The following is a 17,709-nucleotide window of genomic DNA, read 5'->3' as shown; positions in this document are numbered from 1 at the left end:
GAGGATGAGATGCTGTTCTTTGAATCTTTCACAACTATTTCCCAACAAATACTCATGTATGCAAATTGCATTGCATTCAGTGGAGTTTGCAAATGGAGGCTGGCAAAAACAATTATTGGTTCCTCTAAACAGGCAATAAAAAGGGCAGTGTGTCCTTCACTCTGCTGGTAAATACCTCATTTTGGAAGAAATCCCATTGTTGACTTTGTCAGGACAAGACAAATCTATTTTGGCATGCAGCTTCTGATAATTGTGCACAGAACAACAGAAGTGGTCTGATATATTTGTAACAGCCCGTGCCTAATGCAAGCATCATAGGGAAGTCTGCAATTTTCCTTTGATACCTCTCTGGAGTAGCCCCCTTTGCAGCCTGGATGTTGGAAGGTCTCCATGAGAGTTCAACCTGGAGGTGAAAAGACTTTTTCTGCTTTGCACTTGAGTAATCACAACCCAACAAACAGCGATGATGGCTTCTCAGCCCTCATTTGAAATTCTTGAGTCTGCAAAGCTAAATTGGAAGTGCCACAAAGACAGATGTTGCTTTTCCCTTAATTCTATACTTCAGCTTTTAGCTTTGCTGGAGATTGGAACAAAAGAGAAATGGTGGCGAAGAAATAAAAGTACACCATTGCTCCTTTTTGTCTTTGAAATGGGTCTGAGAATGGAGAAAGTTTGGATAAGTTTACTTTTTGCCTATATATATTCGTTGTGTGCACCCACATGCATGTAGGCATGATTAGAATCGTGTAACGCCCAGTAAAATACAGCACAGGGTGAAATGCTGGCTGTACGCAGCCATTGATTGTCTGCCCAGAGGACAACTACACTGAAATCACATATGGATCCCAATGTCTGGTATCATACACGCAGCTCCCTGCCCATCACACTCGTGCCAGAACAAGAGGGGCTTTGTTCTGTTCAGCTACAATGCTTGGGAAGGCAATGATGGATTTAAATAAGAAAAAGCTGGTGTCAGACCAGTACTGGGTTGTCCCAGATCTCCAGGTTGAGTTAAAACCACGGTGGTGTAAGCAGCAAAGTGTGAGCACTAGTACTGAGCACTAGGTTGTACTTTGGTGCCCCTGTTATGAAACTGGAGTGATTGTAAGTGTTCAGCGAGTTGTAAGGGGGCAGATCCTGAGAAGTGCTCGGCATCCTCTGAGAGCTGCTAAACAATTTAATTCCTCCTGGCTGCTGTCAGAGCTGAAGATGCTACACGCTGTATAAGATGAGCACCGACGCGATTATGCATGGCTGGGACACTTGTCTCTCAATTTTCCCATATGCCTTTCTTATAATTGAAGCATTGCAAAGGCTAAGTTGTCAAAAAGGTGTCCAAATAATGATGGCGATTACATGATTAATTAGGCATGCAAGTGCAGTTGCTTTATTTTTTTTTCAACAGTTGGTGCTTAATAGCAAGGAAACTGTTGTGCAACTAAATAAACCCCCAGAAATGATCGGGTGGATTTGGGGGCAGGTGAGTCCATTTAAGTATGGAGCTGCAGAGTCGCTGTAATTAGTTGCCTAATTGTGTGCCCAAACTTATTTGATGCACTTAGTGTGTATGTATAATTAATGATGATTTATTGAAAAGCACTCTTACTGCAAGTGCCTTCCTTATCATTTCCTAAAAATCAAATTGCTGAAGGAAAGATTAGAATTTGGTTTAATATATATGGATAGAATTAGAATTTCTTACTGCATTTTCTTTATTAACTTAAAGCAGATGAGTCTGGAAATTATCTACAGATAAACTCTCATGTAGGAACGCACCCAATGCTCTTAAGGTCAATCGCTTCCGCTCATACTGGTGGTTCAAATATTTTTCTCAGTTCACACAGATGAGAAAAAGCCGGGTTTTTTTTTGGAGGTAGCTTTAAAGTGTGAATACTGTGTCTCCTTTCATGCTTTCTCTTTTCCCCTGGAGTGCCCTGGATGGTGCTGTGCATTTGAGTGGGGGTTAGGCTGAGGAGCATCTGCTCTCTTGTTGGGTTTGGGGCGACTTGGCTCTGAGCCTCCTTTCTTTGGGTGTAAATCTGTTGGGCAGTAACAACTTTGCCTCTAATGGAGCTCCTGTTTTGTGGAGAGGAAAGTGTGACAGCACCCTAAAGAGGCAGCTAACAGGGCTGGTGCTGCTTGTGGTTGTCTCTTCCTCAAGTCTGGAAGCTTCATAGCTGCTGTAGCCAAGGGTGGAGAGCTTTAGGAGCTCTCAGAAGTCAGGCTTGCAAAGCCTTTTCAGCTTCATGTGGCATTTACGTTTAAGCTGTTTCTAGTAGCTTGGGGTTTAGAAGAAGTCAAGGGAAAAGCAGGAATTTTGATATGTTTTTCCCTGTAGAATCACCCTGTGTAGCTGGGGCCCCTGACCTGAACACAAGCTGGCCGTCAGACTTGCTCCTAAGGGGGAGCTTGAAAACAGGGGAGGACCCCAAACTGAACTTCAGGGAGGGCCTCCCACATCCACTGTCCAAAACCAAAGCTTCAGGTGAGGTGGGCCATGGATAGTAGGTGGCGGAGCAGCCTTGACAACGAGGGCTGCCCCTCTCAAAGCCATGGTGCAGCTGAGCTCTTCCCTCTCAGTGGTGCCCCCCTGGTCCCAAGATGGTGTCCGCATACATCCATGGTCCAGTGCTAACTGTGTTACACACACCCAAACTGCTCATGTTCCTTTCTCTCCAGTGTTTCCTTTCTGTGATGGGCAAGCCTCATTTTCTGAACATTTTCTGAGAATTTCAGCCAGGTTTGAGAGCCAAGTGATGGAATTTCAGCATCAGTTTCTCCAGGTTTCCTAATAATCTTGGCACTATTACCTCTTTCGTTCCTATGGTTTACTTAACACAGCACAGATCTGTCACTGCCCCTTTTTCATCTTATTATTTTCAGCCTTTGGTTTCCTGCCTTGCTGTTCTTGATGGGCTCAACACGGCTTCCCCTGCTCTTCTGTTCATCTTTGTTTTCACTGACATGCACAGATCCTGTATTTGTTCTGGCATTCAGATCTTTCCTCATTTCCTTTCTATCTTTTAACAGTCTTCTCTCATCTCTTCAGATACAGCTTCCAAGCCGTCTGGCGGCTTCTTCTTCTAGCTACCTCATCGTACGAGGACAAGCTGTGTGTACTGTGCGGCAGGTCCAGTGGGGAAAAGCAGGGCAGATTTATGCACAACAGAGATTGCTTGTTATTTATTTATTTAATTATTTTTATTTCTTAGTTTTCAAATACTGGTTTAAATGACAATGGGTTTAATTGCTTGAAAATACACATAATCAAAGTAATACTTTGAAGATCTGAAAAATACAATTCTGTTCTATGAATATAAATTAAAACACATCATGTGTAGGCTGTTTGTTGCCTGTTATTCTAATATTCTAATTCAGTTTGCTATCTCTTAGTCTTACCAGATTTTTCTCAATGCTATTTTTAAAGCAGATTTCGCAGATATGAGTTGTGGAAACAAAAATAAAGTGTGAATTACTACAGCAAGGGATCTGGAAAAGGACTTAAGTCCTGATTTTCCTATAGTATACTATATTCTACTAAATATTCCGGTATTTATACCTCAGTATTCCGGTGTACAGATAAGAACCTCACCAATTTCAGAATGGCTTCATGTGGAAACAGCGATGTGGCGAGATTTGCGCTTTAATTACCACTAGACTCCAAACCAGTCTGGAAAGTAAGAATCAATTAATCATCTCCCTTTTTCTTAAGCTTTGCCTAAGTTGGCTCCACCAAGACAAGCTGCGATAACTTTCCCCCTAGCCCATTAGGGTTCTTAGCACACCTCGGTGATATGCAGGCCGTAGGTTGACTGGGTACATAAAAATTAGTGCAAAACATACCAGTAGTAATGCTTCACATCTTTGAAGCACTTTACAGACATTAACTAATGAATTGTCACAGAAACCATATAACATCTACAAGTGTCTTTGTCCTCATTATACAGATGGAGAAAGTAAGGTAACAAGGATAAATCACTTGTCCTGGGCCCCAGAACAACTGACAGAGGAAGGATTTGTAATGTAGGAATGTAGGAAGGATTTGTAATGTAGGAATTTCTTCCCAGACTGAGATTTCGCTTTCTCTGATGAAAAAACTCTCCTACAAAAAATTGCCAAAGGTGGGTAAATACCATCCTTTTCCTTCCTTTGGCAAATTTTACTGCATCTCGCTCTAATATGTTTCAAAAAGGTCTGTGTACAAATAAGTTGGGGGAGAGTGTAAAGGTCAAAAATTGTATCTTGGAAAATGGTATTTTTTTGAATTTCCCAGTCTGATGAGTCATTCATTGCTATGACATATTGTGTCTGCTTTTGTTAGTCATGTCATATTAGAGTCAGTGAGTGAGAATGATCCTGCCTATTCCAGGCTGGCTGATTTCATGAAAAAACTTAAATTGAGAGTGACACTAACGCGCAAAAGAGTAATCTGAGGGAATGCAGTTAGTTTGCTTCAGATCTTATTTCTTCTGTACATTGGGCTGACATGAATGTTTTTCTTCATAACCTGCAGTTCACAACCAGCTGAGTTCTCTAAGATTATACACTCTGCAGAAGTGACACTATTTTATTGAATTAAGTAAACAATTTGTCACTGCTGAAACTCGGTGTTAGTAATTTATTACAAATTACATCATTATTTTACAATACAGGACAAGTGAGTCAGATGAAATGCGTCTAGCTAATTCTGAATTTCGGGATAATCGATGAAGCCTTTGTTAGATTAAAATATGATATATTATCTAAAGCCATTTAGCTGGGCCTGGGCTTGAATTTAAATATTTCTATAACAAGCGGACTCTTTTAGTTTCAAAAACAAACACGTGTTTCCATTAGTACTTTGAGAGAGTGTGTCATCACTTTCTGATGACTGAATCCATGGCGAACGTGCTTTATTCTGGCCTGTTCATCATAGGGTTGTACTTTGTGCTGTGATATTTGAGGGTTTCTAGCAGAATAGGACATTGTGCGTAGCCCTTTTCCTTCTCATCCTCTCCCTAGGAGGAGATTGAGTGCGATATTTTGGTTTTAATGGACATGCTGCCATATAGCATGTTTAGGGCAGGGAGCCGCCTCTCCCTGCCCGGTCCCATCCTGCTGTAAGATCAGCAGTAAGATCTTAGTGAGATAGGAAACAAGTTGTCCAAACATGGGAAAATGTAGGAATTTTGGAAATGTTGCCAGGTGGCCATAAAGCTGAAGCCCTTACTATTTTCATTAGCTGAAAAGGAAAACAAAATTTTAGGCAGATGTCAGTTGAATGAAAGGTTTCCTTTCAAGCTATTTTTGTAGTAATTTGCACGTATGTCTAAATGATGAGTAATATGAAAACAGATATAATGATAGTCAGTATGAAGTACTTATTTTTTTTCAAAACCAGTTAATAAATTCATTAAAAATGATTTTTTCCTTCAAAAACGATGTTTTAATAAATCTCTTTTTTCTAACTGCATTCAGAATTTCCCAGGAATCCTTTTTTTTGCATTTTTGCCCAGTGTTTTCTGGGTCAGCATAGCCTTACTTGCTATTAGGAGAGGAATAATACATGACGGCCAATAGCAGCAGGCAATTTGTACAACCCGAACCAAGCTTGTACGTGTAGGGAAGAGAAGCACTCTTCTAAATCAGAGCGCAAACGTTCAATTATAAGGCCTGTTCTGAGGCCGCGGCTCCTGCTGACTTCCTAAGGGGAAGGCCCTCTTTCTTCATAAAGAGTTTCTTCCTCCTCCCCTTCAGCCTGCTGGCAGTAGGAGTTGGATTTCTTGCTGTTACACAGTCCACTCGTGGCAATGGATGCGCTCGGGATACTCCTGTGATTAATGACCCTGGTTAAGGGCCTGTTACCGACCGGAGCTCGATTCATCTCACTTCACTGGAGCATTACACGGCGTGCATTGTCATTGGCCACGACATGGCCTTTTGCAATTAGGGTAGGTAAATTCTGTCTACAGGTGGTGATTCCTTCCTTAGCTTCCTCCCAGGGACAGAGCTGTGAAGTAGCCCCAGCTGCTTTGTCTGAGAAATAACCCGCCTAGATTTTGTTCTGCTTGAGTACGTGGCTTTTGTGGGGTACAGGGCTTATGCTACTCTATACAGGGAGATTTTGAGGCACAGGATGAAGAGTTAAGCAGTTGCTTTGTAAAATTTAGGGAGAAAAATAAGAAAAGTAGTAACCCTCTCAGCCTTTATTTCTTGGTTTCCATTCTGTCCCTCTGCATCTTCATTAGGTTACAGTTTTCCATGCGTGGTATCTGCCTGGAGTGAATTGAAATAAATAAACAGCATTTCAGATACCTTTTTACAGGAGGAAAACAGACTTCCCTGACTACTAACGATTATTTCCCGAGCAGTTGAACTATCCCCACAGTCACAGCTGCAAGAAGTGCGAAGTGGGACAGGGAAAGGAAACAAACTTTGGTATGAAATGCCCCGTGAGCCCACCAGCAGAACAGGGGCTGTGCTCCTCATTTGCCACCAGGTGAGGAAGGGAATGGCAAAGGAAGGCCGGTTTGCCTGAGGCATGCTGGTGGCACAGTGCTGTTCCTCGACCCGTGCCCAGTGCACCGCTGCCTTCTGCTCCCTGTGTGAATGAGGAGAAGCTCATATATACGTCCTGGCTTAGGCACTAGATGCCTTGATAGCTTTTCCAAGGTAACTCTTCAGCAGCTGTAGTCTTGCTGCAGTTCCATGTGCAAAATTACAAACTTTCCGAACCTCAGTGTGGATGTAGTGCAAATCCGTTCGCAGCACCTCTTTCTGCAGAGCTTATGGCATCCCTGGGATGTTCAAGGGACCTCGAAGCCTGTGCGTCAGATTAGCAAATAGTCTGAGCTGTATTTGTTTAGGTGACTACTGGGTTGCATGGCTTCTTGATGGCATTGCCTGGCATGATCTAGGCTAGTTGCCACACGACAGACATGAGTGACATCCTCCTGTCTCAGCACATCCCACTTCGGATCGCTTTTAGGTTTCTACCCCTTGTAGTTCAATAAGCAGCATGAGCTCTAGCTCAAGAAAAAGAATTTATGAACTGTTTTATTTGAGATATTGCCTAAAGTTGCTTTTCAAAATGGTTGTTAGTCACCTCTGTCACGTTGATGCTTTTCAAAATTGTATTTCCTGTTCAATTTCTCACTTTGTCAGACAGCAGTAATTAAGGTTTAGCATGCAGAGTTTGAGCCAGAAAGGAGTCCCTGTGCAAAAGATGTATGTGGGCACTGGGGATTAAATTTAGCAGCCTCCTAGTTGTAAATATTTTATCACTTTATCTCTGAGATTATGACCATGATACACAACGGGAGTTGGAGATGTGACTGAAGATGGAAATGCGGCTGTCCGCTGAGGGTGTTTGTTCACCGGCGGGCAGCGCTAGCTGGTTGAGCCTATCTGGCTACTGGGTAAGTGTTAATTTATATTCATCAAAACCCTAAGCCTGGGAAATGAAAGGAAAGCTCTAGTAGTTCAGTAGCTAAGGCAAAAAGATCCTCTCCTGAAACACCCAGAACTGGTCACAGGTTTTTCCTGTCTCTCCCTTTTCTAAGTCTCCGGTCTTCACATAAGAAAATATATTTTGGTTTGCAGAGGGAAGGATGGCAGAATCACCAGGCTTGCATTGGCTTTGGCAAATTAATATTGAAGGCTGAGGATGAGTAGTCAGCAGCTAGACCTATAACCCTTGCCTGGGCCATGGGCTGTTCTGTATCGTCAGGAGCAGATCCAGGTGAATGGCGATGGAGATGTAACTCTCTGAAGGCAATTCTTCTGAAAATTTCATTGCTCCGAGAGAGAGATGAGGAGCAGATCCAAAAATTGTCATCCAGACCTGGGCTCATACAAGCCATTGATGCCGTAGGTTGTTTTGGTCAAGTACCGGCTCTGTCTTACTATGCAGAAGAGGAATTACGTACTGCTTGCCAAAGCCTGGACTGTATTTAGGGTGCACGTTCTCTGCTGGGTAACTCCAGCAGTGCTTGGAGAGCTAGATAAATGCAAAGAACTGTGTATTTGGATTTCACTGTGCTTGTAGTTACAGCTTTAGTTCAGATAAGTTTCTAATTAAAGCCAAAAGATTAAAGTACTTTTTCAGTAAGGTATTACACGGTTAATTCTGTTACTCCTTCAGTTGCATGATAGAAATGATAGATGAAGCTACCAGATAATTTGTACTTCTGGCATATGGGTTGTTTGTTTTTTGCAGCCGAGCAGAGTGACAGCTCTGGGCTTGCCACTGTGCCGAGTGTTATAGATTGCATTTACAATTCCTCCATCATTCCGTATTTGCATGGACATTTTAGTGCCTCTGGACTTCGCACAGTTATCTCCCAGGATTATCAATAGAATCCCAAAACATTAATGCATCCAATCAAGGTAATTGAAAGAGAGAGGCTTTATTAAAAAGAAATCTTGGCAAGGCCTGTAGCTTATATAATAAGATTGTTCTATAGAATCTCTACATCTGAGGCAGAATAGCCTCTTATGTGCAATACAAAGCAACTACGCCAAAAGTAGCTACTACAACTGAGATCTTGCTGTGTTTGGTTAACCTGTGGCTTTGCAGCAAATAGCAAGGAATGACTTGAATAGTTTAATTTTCCCCTCATTTAAAGCATAAGTTGTGTGTACAATACCAAGTTATGTAATACCATCCAGAGGGCATGTTTCTAGCAGTTTTCGGGGTCTTCACTTTGAATTTATACCACTTGTTTATATTCAGCATGAATCGATGGCTGCAGCAGCTGCATTAATGGAACATAACATCTATCTGAGCGAGTCGGTGAAAGGCAGCACATTTATTCACCATAGATTTGCTAGCTGAAGTGTAGGTAATACAACTACGTCTCCGTCTCTGTTTTGATTGGGAGCAGTGTGGCTGTGAGTCCCCTCGTTGCCCCCACTGATGGTGTGCTGATTCAGTTCTCCCTAACGGCCCCAGGCGTGCGCCAAACGCATCCCGGCCTCTCATGGAGATAAAAGGGATGGGTTTTGAACCACATGCGTGGTGGGCATGTTTGGTTGGGGGCAGCAGATTAAATCTAGTTCCCAGTGAACATCAGGATATGTATGTATGTATATATATACACATGCGTGTATATGCATGTATATACACATGTAGAATATAGAATCTATGTATATCTACATTGTATGTAGTGTCTACTGTTGTTGTCTGTCTACTATTTTTGTCTATCAAGAGCTATCTTCCCCAGTGTCTTAAAGAATATGAAGTTGTGTATGTATTGATCACCAAAGTTAGCAGACTTAAAAAAAAAAAAGAAAAGCAGCAGCTGGCAATCTTACCCTGACCTCAGGGGGGCAGGCACGTATCTGATGGGGTATCGGTGGGTGGAACATCTAGGTGTGGAGCTTCCCGGGAACTCCAGCTATTTGCACTCTCAGTGTTTTGATGCCCTATCAGATAATGCTCTCTGCCTTGGAAGAAAGAGGTCTCTCAGCCTCTCAAGTAAGACACATTTTCTTGTATTTACACTTATTTATACTGCATCTTTCCGCAACACATCACAAACTGATTTTCAGTCTTCAGTTGTACTGGCTGGTCCATGTGTGTCTAAGTGGCAATGCCTTCCAATAATGGTTGGAAGATGACCTGGTTGTTGCAGTTCTTGTAGAGGTTTTTAGCTCGGCTGTGTGACGTTTCTGTTTTTCAACAGATGTTCAGGGCCAGGATTTTAGTCCCAACCAGTATATGTGTGCATGCTCATGTACATTATGAACCACGCTTTTCGTTGGCTGTGGTCAGTAGACAGACTCTTTTGCCACAATATAGCTTGGAGTTAATTGTATGGAAGATGGAGAGTAAAGCAGAGAGAATGTGTATTACTGGTGTAAACTTGTCATATTTCACCGGGAGACATTGAGCAGACCCTAACAAAAACCTGTCATGTTACAAAAATGCTGTAAGATGTGTAAGAAGATGTGAAGCACTGAAGTAGAAAACATTCTCACCTCTTTATGCACTGTCTTATATTAGTAATGCCAGAAGGATATTTTAAGATTTTTATTTTCTTTTTTTTTACCACTTGTGCTGTTCCCTCTTTAAGTTTGATTACGTAATTCACAAATTTCACATCCCATTACTCATTTATTAATGCCCTACTGCAGGGTCATGGCTATTCAACAATGCAGAAATGTATCTGTAGAGGTTTTTTTTTTTTTGTTATTTTTTGCACTTGTTTCTGACCATTTCTTTACCTTTTAAAACTCGTACTTACAAATCTAAATTTTGGACCCAAATGAGTTGGAACTATACCTTTAAAAAAAAGACCCAACCCTTTATTAAAGTTACCCCAATGTTGCTGTGTCAGCATCAGCGTGATTAACCTGCCATACAAATGTGGGTGCTATAAAATGAACTTGCTCCAAGGCAGCTTTGATTTGCATGCTCAACACTTTCCAAGTGTTGCATTTATAAATCAGTACTTTCTGTGTGTGCCTGTTCTGGGTAAGTGTTTTTCCTTCATTCTCCCTTCTGTCCTACAGCCCACTGTGTTTACCATGACCACGGGAGAGCTGCACAGCTGATGGATTTACATTGAGAGGCAGTGATTCTATTTCTTAGATACAAGGGAAGACTGACCTATTCCCCGGGCTTTCTAAAATTAATACACACATCATTAATTGCTTGTGAGGGGAAAAAATTGAAGAAAGGAAAAAAAAAAACAGAACACAAAAACCTGACCTGCCAGTGCATTAGATTAGTAGGCAGTGCAGCATTACAGAAGGAACGTGTTCCTATCCGTTGTAGCATGCAATGTGCTACGTTCATCACACCTGAGTTCATATAAGCAGAGCCACTAGCAGAACACCTCTAAATTCCTTTTTCTTCGAAATTTTGCATTTCTTCTCAAACAGCCATCTCAAACAAACCTAGCCCAGCCTTTCACTTCCCGACTGTACTGGTTTTTAGGTAGCGCCTCTCCTGGGTGCTGCACTTCTTAGCAAACAGCCCGAGTTGTTTGTGGGGGGGAGTGTGGCTGGCTCTGCCCAGACACTACGGATGTCAAGTTCATTTAAACTGCATACAGTTAATTCACTTGTTGTGGAATGGGATTTCATTCTTCCCTTAAAGCATGTGCAATATCCCTGTTCGATGATACTGATTGATAGATTTTCAGTTCCTGCAAACTTTCTAGGCATAGCGGTGGAATCCTACGAAGTGAAAGAGGTTACTCTGGGAGAGGTGGAAGGCCGATCTGGAGCAGTAGTGCATTTTCCTTTGTTTTACCCATGAGAATTTAGCACCCCTAAGAACAGCCTGTAACTTCTGATTCAGCAGAAATGCCAGCAAGTGTCACTTTCCATGCATCATATGTAGGAACAATTTCAATAAGAATAATAGCTCATTTCAAAGGACTTCCAATATTAGTATTTATTTAAGTACTAATTCTTTCATTTACACCATTGTTTCAGAGAACACGGGAGAAGAGGTTGAATAACATGGCCTAACAGGCTTGAAACAGAATAAAGGGGATTTTTTTGTTGTTGTTTTCTTCCATTTCTTTGGTATTTCACCAAAGTTTTTCTTTGACTTTGCTGCTTTTGCTACCGTAATTTTTCACAACAAATGTTACACCGCAGGATCTGCAGCTCTGCACATCAATACAGAAAGCACCACGTGGGAAATAGCCAGAGAGTGCCAATATTTATTACCCCAAAGATAGGGATTTGCTCTGTTGGTGTGGTGGGTTTCTGCTTTTCTTTTTGGGGGTTGGGGAGGAGTTGTTCTTGGTTTTGGTTGTTCTAATATTACTCTCTTGTCTCCAGGCAAGAAAGCAATTCTCCCTTTGCCTTAGAAACATGTGGTGTAACCTCATGTCTTTCTGGTAGGGGATTTAAAACCACCACTATAATTTACATGATAATTATGTCATATTTTTTACTTCCCATACAAGTTCCTCCTTGTTTGAGACTGTTCTGTCCTTTAGCAAATAGTGTGCTTACCTTGGCTCTTTGGGGAGTTCTCTGCAATCTTGAATAAGTAATATAACAGAAAAATGGCTCATCTGGTGATTTCAAGGGGATTTAGGGAAAAAATCTGGTGGATGGGACACGGAGGAGAATTGTCCACAGTGCTACAGGAGTAGAACAAATATTTAATCTGGTCGTCATGGGCTTGCCCTTCTTTTAGGGCATCTTATGGTGTGGTTTTTGCTGCAGAGGATGAGAAGGAGAGCGGCTGGAGAGAAGTTTGAGGAGGAAGTGGTGGCCATGCAGAGAAGATGCTGGTGCAAAACAAGGCATCTTCTCTGGGCTCAGTAGGATGCAAGCAGCTTGCACATCACAAGTCCATCTTCTGCTTTGTGTTTTAAAGGGGATGGCCAAGCTGAGAGAAGCATTACAGACTTGGCCTGAATGCCATATTTTCCTAGTCTGGATGTGAGGATGTGCAGCAGGTCTGACAACTGTCCCCACGCTGGTGCTGCACTAAGCGCAGTTTGCCAGGAGCCGCAGTGTTTGTCCTGCTTGGAGAGGAGATTGATCGTCCTGGCCTTTGCACGGCTCCGCTCCTCGACGTTCGGCTTTTCCTGTTTGAAATACAAATGGTAGAAATTAATATATTAGCAGGAGGCTGCAGAATGTAATTGTACATTGACTGAAACGCTCCTGATGGATGGACCTGGTGAGATGACATCTCGTATTTATGGAGAGGAGAGCACAGGTAGTTGATAGATTTGACAAGAGCGTAGTGGCAAACCAAATAACACTAAGCCAGAATGAGAATGTATTTCCTAATGGCCTCCCTCGCAGCTGTATACACTGATTTAATCTCTCCAAAGCACTCCATTGTTTATGAGGCCCGTGGGTACAATTTTATGCCTGACTGAAGAGGTTGCTAATAGCTGCCATATTTGTGTTTAAGGACCTGCAAAGGATTCAACTAAGTATTTTAAAGCAATGAGCCATAATAAAGTAATAATATATTGAAAATAATAAACAGCTTTTTATTCAATAATTGGCTGCAAAACTGGTGAACTTTAAATGACAAAACTACTAATTATAAATGCAATTGCTAATCATATATTCATTAGGGAATGCAAATTAAAACCATGGCATAAAGTCTCTATATGTGCCAGAGGCAACAAGTTGCGGAACAGGACCGTAGACTCTGTTTAAAAAAAAAAATAAATAAGAGAAAACAAAATATTAATGTAGGAAAAAGTTGTGGTGATAACTCGGGATTGCTTTGTCAGGGGATAAAGCTCTCCTGTGGGGAGGGAAGTGCCTGTTCTTGGGGCGAAGGTGTGATGGACCGTGCTGGGGCATTTGGCGTCTCAGCCAAAACGAAGTATGAACTGTGGGGTAGGTTTCGGTGTGGCTCTGGATGTTGGTATGTCGTCCAGGAGGTGACGGAGCAAAGCGCTGCTTCTCCTCGAGGCAGCCTGTGCTGGCTGGGTCGCACCTGAGATCCCTGCTGGATTCGCAGTGGGGCTTCCCACCTGGAGCAGCTGTGCCTAGCAGGATGAGAAATGAGGAGGCACACCTGGATCTGAGGCTCCTCTAGTAAGATTTGTCTCCTGTTAACACTTCACAAGCAGATTTCCCTTTCTTAATGAATATATAAAATATAATGTATATTAATTTCCTCTTAGGAGCCTTCGGATTTCCTTTAATGACTTGTGTCCCTCAAGGAGCTCGCAGTGCTGAGTGTATACAGAGATTCCCGGGGAATAGCCTAGGGGATGAACATCACAGCACGTGGTTCGTGCTCTCCAGGAAACTGCAGGTGTGGGAACAGCCCCAAAGTCTTGTCAGGCCACCGAGGCAGCCGCGGCTCGTCGTGTGCAGCCCCAAGCACAGGCTCCCCCAGCTCAGAAACCGCAGGAGGCAGAGCCAGCTGTAACAGGGGCACTGGGCAGCCTGCGGTGCCACGAGCTGTGGGTGTTGAGCTCCCTGGAAACATGGATTAGGTACTTAGACACTTGCATGTAAATTTTAGGTCCTCGCCTTAAATATCCGTGTTAGAAATACCTTGGGGGGGAAAACATTTATCAGGCAAGACATGGTTGGAAATAATCATTTTTATTCTGCTTCCTATAGATCCTACCTTGATTTTTTATGTTCTTATTTCCCTGGCATCAGCAGGCTGTGTTACGTGTGCCTTTCTAGCTAAATGGAACAGCTTCTGTGCAGGTTTGTGAATCCCCGTCCATTTCAGATGCCATTTCAGGTCAGATGGCCCTCTACAAAATGTGCAGCCGGAGGTCAGGCTTGACACAGAGGCCACCAGATGAACTTTGGGCACAGTTTAATGCAGGAGATTATTTGTGGTGATGGGGGAAATCTGTCCTGAAGATATTTCCAGGGTGGTCCCTGTGTGTCTGTATTACAGCAGGACTGGGTGGGTACGGAGGCTGCTGGGGCACCCTGGTCCTTGTTGGGAGGGGGGAGGCAGCCAGCAACTGAGATTTGGAGTTACAGGAAGTTAATTTTTCAGTGACCACAGGAGAAACCCCCTTTCTTTTTATTTTTCAGTGTTAGACTTCAGAGAGCGAGAACAGAAGCATGCAATTTGTCTAGCTACAAAACCAATTAGCATAGCTCCGCTGCACTGAATTGCTTGGGAAGACTTTTCAGGGGGAAAAAAATGAATAAGAAGAAACAATAACTTTATGAACATTGTAACTCATTAAAAGACAGCTTTTAGAGTGTGAAGGGACTGAAGTCATTGAATAAATTATTATCGCTGCAGATATTCAGCCCTATGTAAATTACAGAAAATGTGTCCAGATGTGAGATCCCCTCCATCAAGCTGAACTGTTGGCTGCTCAGTCTGTGCAGCTGCCTGAAGCGTGAGGTTTCTCTGGGCTCCCACCTAGTCAGAGATGTTTGAGAGGACAGATGTTTCCTTAAAACAAATCCCACTGAGTTACAAAGGAGGAACAACCCCCTGGTTCCCTGATCCCACAGCTCTGGGGGCTGTTTTTTGGTGGGGGTGGTTACTAGCGAGTGGCCTGGGTACGGGTACAGGTGCTATCAGTCACGCATCGTTTGCAGGCAGAGCAAACGAGCCATGTGCAAGGAATAACCCCTTTTGCCAGCTCCTTGTGAGGGCTGAAAGTCAGCTGTGGTCTTTGGGACTGTGCAGTGCCCAGAGAAATGGGCTCACTCCTACTGCAAGCCCTCAGGCACACCTCGGCAGCCCCCAAAGGGCTGTGGGGAGAAAGGGCTTCGGGATGCATGAGGCAGAAGAAAAACTGAGCTGCTGCTGTGAACTGCTTGGGCTGATGATAGAGAATTTTTATTCTTTCTGGCCAAATTCAGTGGTTTGGGTGCTGAGAGTGGGAGTGGCTCTGCGATGTATAAAGGTATGTTCTTCTCTTAAATGATGTACTTCTGTAGAGTATAATCGTATAGACGTGCAGATGTCCTGGAAACAAGGTCAGGTGTGTAATTCTGTTGATCTGGGGGAATTGTGGAGCTATCTGCATGCGTGTTTGCATCAGTCAGCTCTGCAACAAAGCTTTTTAAGCAAGCTGCTTTCTGGATGCTGTGTTAAGTCCTGAAGTAACAAACAGCTTCCTCATCCCCGCGGTTGGGGCGGTGACTTGGAGGCGCCTCCACTGCTGTGCTGGTGGGGAGAGCTGGGAGCTGAAGATCAGAGTCCTAAAGTGAGGATGAAAGTTGCTTTATCTTTTTGTAGTCTGTACAACTCAGCGTTACCAAAGCTCTGGATTATTTTGTTGTATGCATTATGCGATGTTTATAGGGATAAGGTGTTTGTAACATCTTTGGCCTTGGCGATCAGCATGAGGCGTTTGTTCTCTCCGGACTAGCAGTTGCTTTGCTGCTCTTTTCTGCTTTGCATTACCTCCCTGTGGTGGTTGCGTGGCCCCAGGGAAGTGGATGTGGATGTCACCAAATGGTTCCTGCGCTCCTCAGCTGCGCGATTTAATTTTTACCACGGTTGTTGTAGTAATACGTTAACAAATTTACAGACAAAGGTGGTAGGAGTGTCACGGAAAAGACGGGTTTAATAACTACTTGTAGAGAAAACAAAAGCAAATCCAGTGACAGTCCTGGCAATTCCCACCTCTGTTATGGCTGACAGACAGAACAAGAATAAAAACAAGCGGGTTTACATGCGCTGACACTAATATACAACCGGTGGTGATGTCCTGAAGGAAATGTCGGCAATTAGCATGAACGCTGCTGCAGTTACAATCCAAGATTTGGCTATGGAAAGCACGAGGTTTAAAGACGAGCCTGGGAGCCTTTCCCCCAAATGCTTCCCTCTCCAGACACGTGTGGGGGGTTGTGAGCCAGCTCAGATGAACTTCATGGTTGGCTCTTCTGCGCTGCTGAGGCTGTTCCCCGTGGGGCTGTTCTGCTCCCAGTGCCTGCGCTCGCTGGGATTGAGGTGGCGCAGCGCTAGGGTGGAAACAAATACGCTAGGGAATGTGGGGTGCGAAATAACGCGATTGCGTGGCAGCGTTCAACGCTGAAAAAGTCTTTAGAACTGAAGATGGGAAGGATGAGATGTGCGTCAGGAGATGGAGCAGCACAGGGGGGCAGCTTTCGGTGCGCTCTCCAAGGCGTCTGAGAGCAGGACAAGGGTTTGGGGTTTTTCACTTTGCATCAGCTGCTCAATCCCCCCTGCTTAATCTGAAACCGGACAGGGAAAAATAAAAGGGGGGGGGGGGGGGGGGAACTGCCACACCATTGGTAAAAACTGCCACGCCAATTTATGCTGCGTTAAAAACCTTTCCCTGAAGCAATGCTGTAATAAGATTCCTAGTCAGAAGTCAAACTCTGCCTAGTAATTCATTCTAAACTCTCATAATGCATTTATTAGCGTGGAAACTGCAGAAGTGAAGTGACCAAATTTGAGGTCCGTATTCAAAATTAGCAAAACTCAATGTCATTCTGAGTGAAAAAGGAAGGAAAATGAGTGCTGTAACATGCAGGGTGATATCCTCTGCATTAGCAGAAGGCTAAATGAGCATTGTTTGAAATAACGTTTTATTAGGTTTCCTTAAAGTGGATACTCAGTCTGATAGATTATTTTTTTTATCTCAGATAAGGTTATTGAAATGAGAAATGTTCCATTATAAAGGAATTTGTTGAAAGATAGGGATGCACTTTATCATATTATAGCTCTTGCATCGTATTAAATGGTACTTATGTGTTTTATTGAAATCCAGACCTCTTGTGTAGCATTTCTTTCTCAACAATACAAAAGCTTATGATTCACAACCTTTTACATAATAGATATATTAATGAATTTCTGCATATTTTATTGCTTTGTATTATTCTAAAAGCCATTAATCTATTTTTCTTGATTATCAGTTATGGCAAAGACATCGTAATTTTTCTCTGAATTTCATTGTGCCAGCTGAGTTCAGGACTTTCCAAACTAATTTCTTTAGCTACCTGTTGGACTCATTAGACCCGATTCTTCTTTTCTTCCTTTTTCCTGTTGAAAACTGAATCTAGCTGAAGATCCAGCATATTTTTTCTGAATACAGGAGGATAAATTCTCCTTTGGGGTACTTGCATGTTCTCTCATTCAAGTAGATCAGAATTGTGCCTATGAATCTCAGGCCCTAATTATGTGTCTAATAATAGAAACTTCTTGCTATAAATACACGACTCATTGAAATCTTTCCTGCTTGTTTAGGCTGCAGACGTGACTTGTGCATATTCATTAACCTCTAGTGCTCCACTTGAGAGGAGGAGATGGAGGATTAGTGGAGG

At 42.9% G+C, this 17,709-nt stretch overlaps 1 protein-coding gene across 7 annotated transcripts in view; it reads left to right on the top strand.

Moving 5' to 3' along the window:
* Positions 1–17,709, top strand: part of DAB1 (DAB adaptor protein 1) — a 438,670-nt gene that overhangs the window by 148,965 nt on the left and 271,996 nt on the right. The window contains exon 1 of one of the 7 annotated variants that reach the window (XM_013176236.3): positions 15,115–15,320. The exons of the other annotated variants lie outside the window; for them this stretch is intronic. The gene's annotated coding sequence lies outside the window, so the exon portion shown is untranslated. Of the gene's footprint in view, positions 1–15,114; positions 15,321–17,709 lie in introns of those variants that run through there. 7 annotated transcript variants of the gene reach the window in all.

Source organism: Anser cygnoides, chromosome 8 (genome assembly GCF_040182565.1).
Source record: "Anser cygnoides isolate HZ-2024a breed goose chromosome 8, Taihu_goose_T2T_genome, whole genome shotgun sequence".
NCBI classification, from domain to species: domain Eukaryota; kingdom Metazoa; phylum Chordata; class Aves; order Anseriformes; family Anatidae; genus Anser; species Anser cygnoides.
This window is presented reverse-complemented; position numbering and strand designations above follow the sequence as displayed.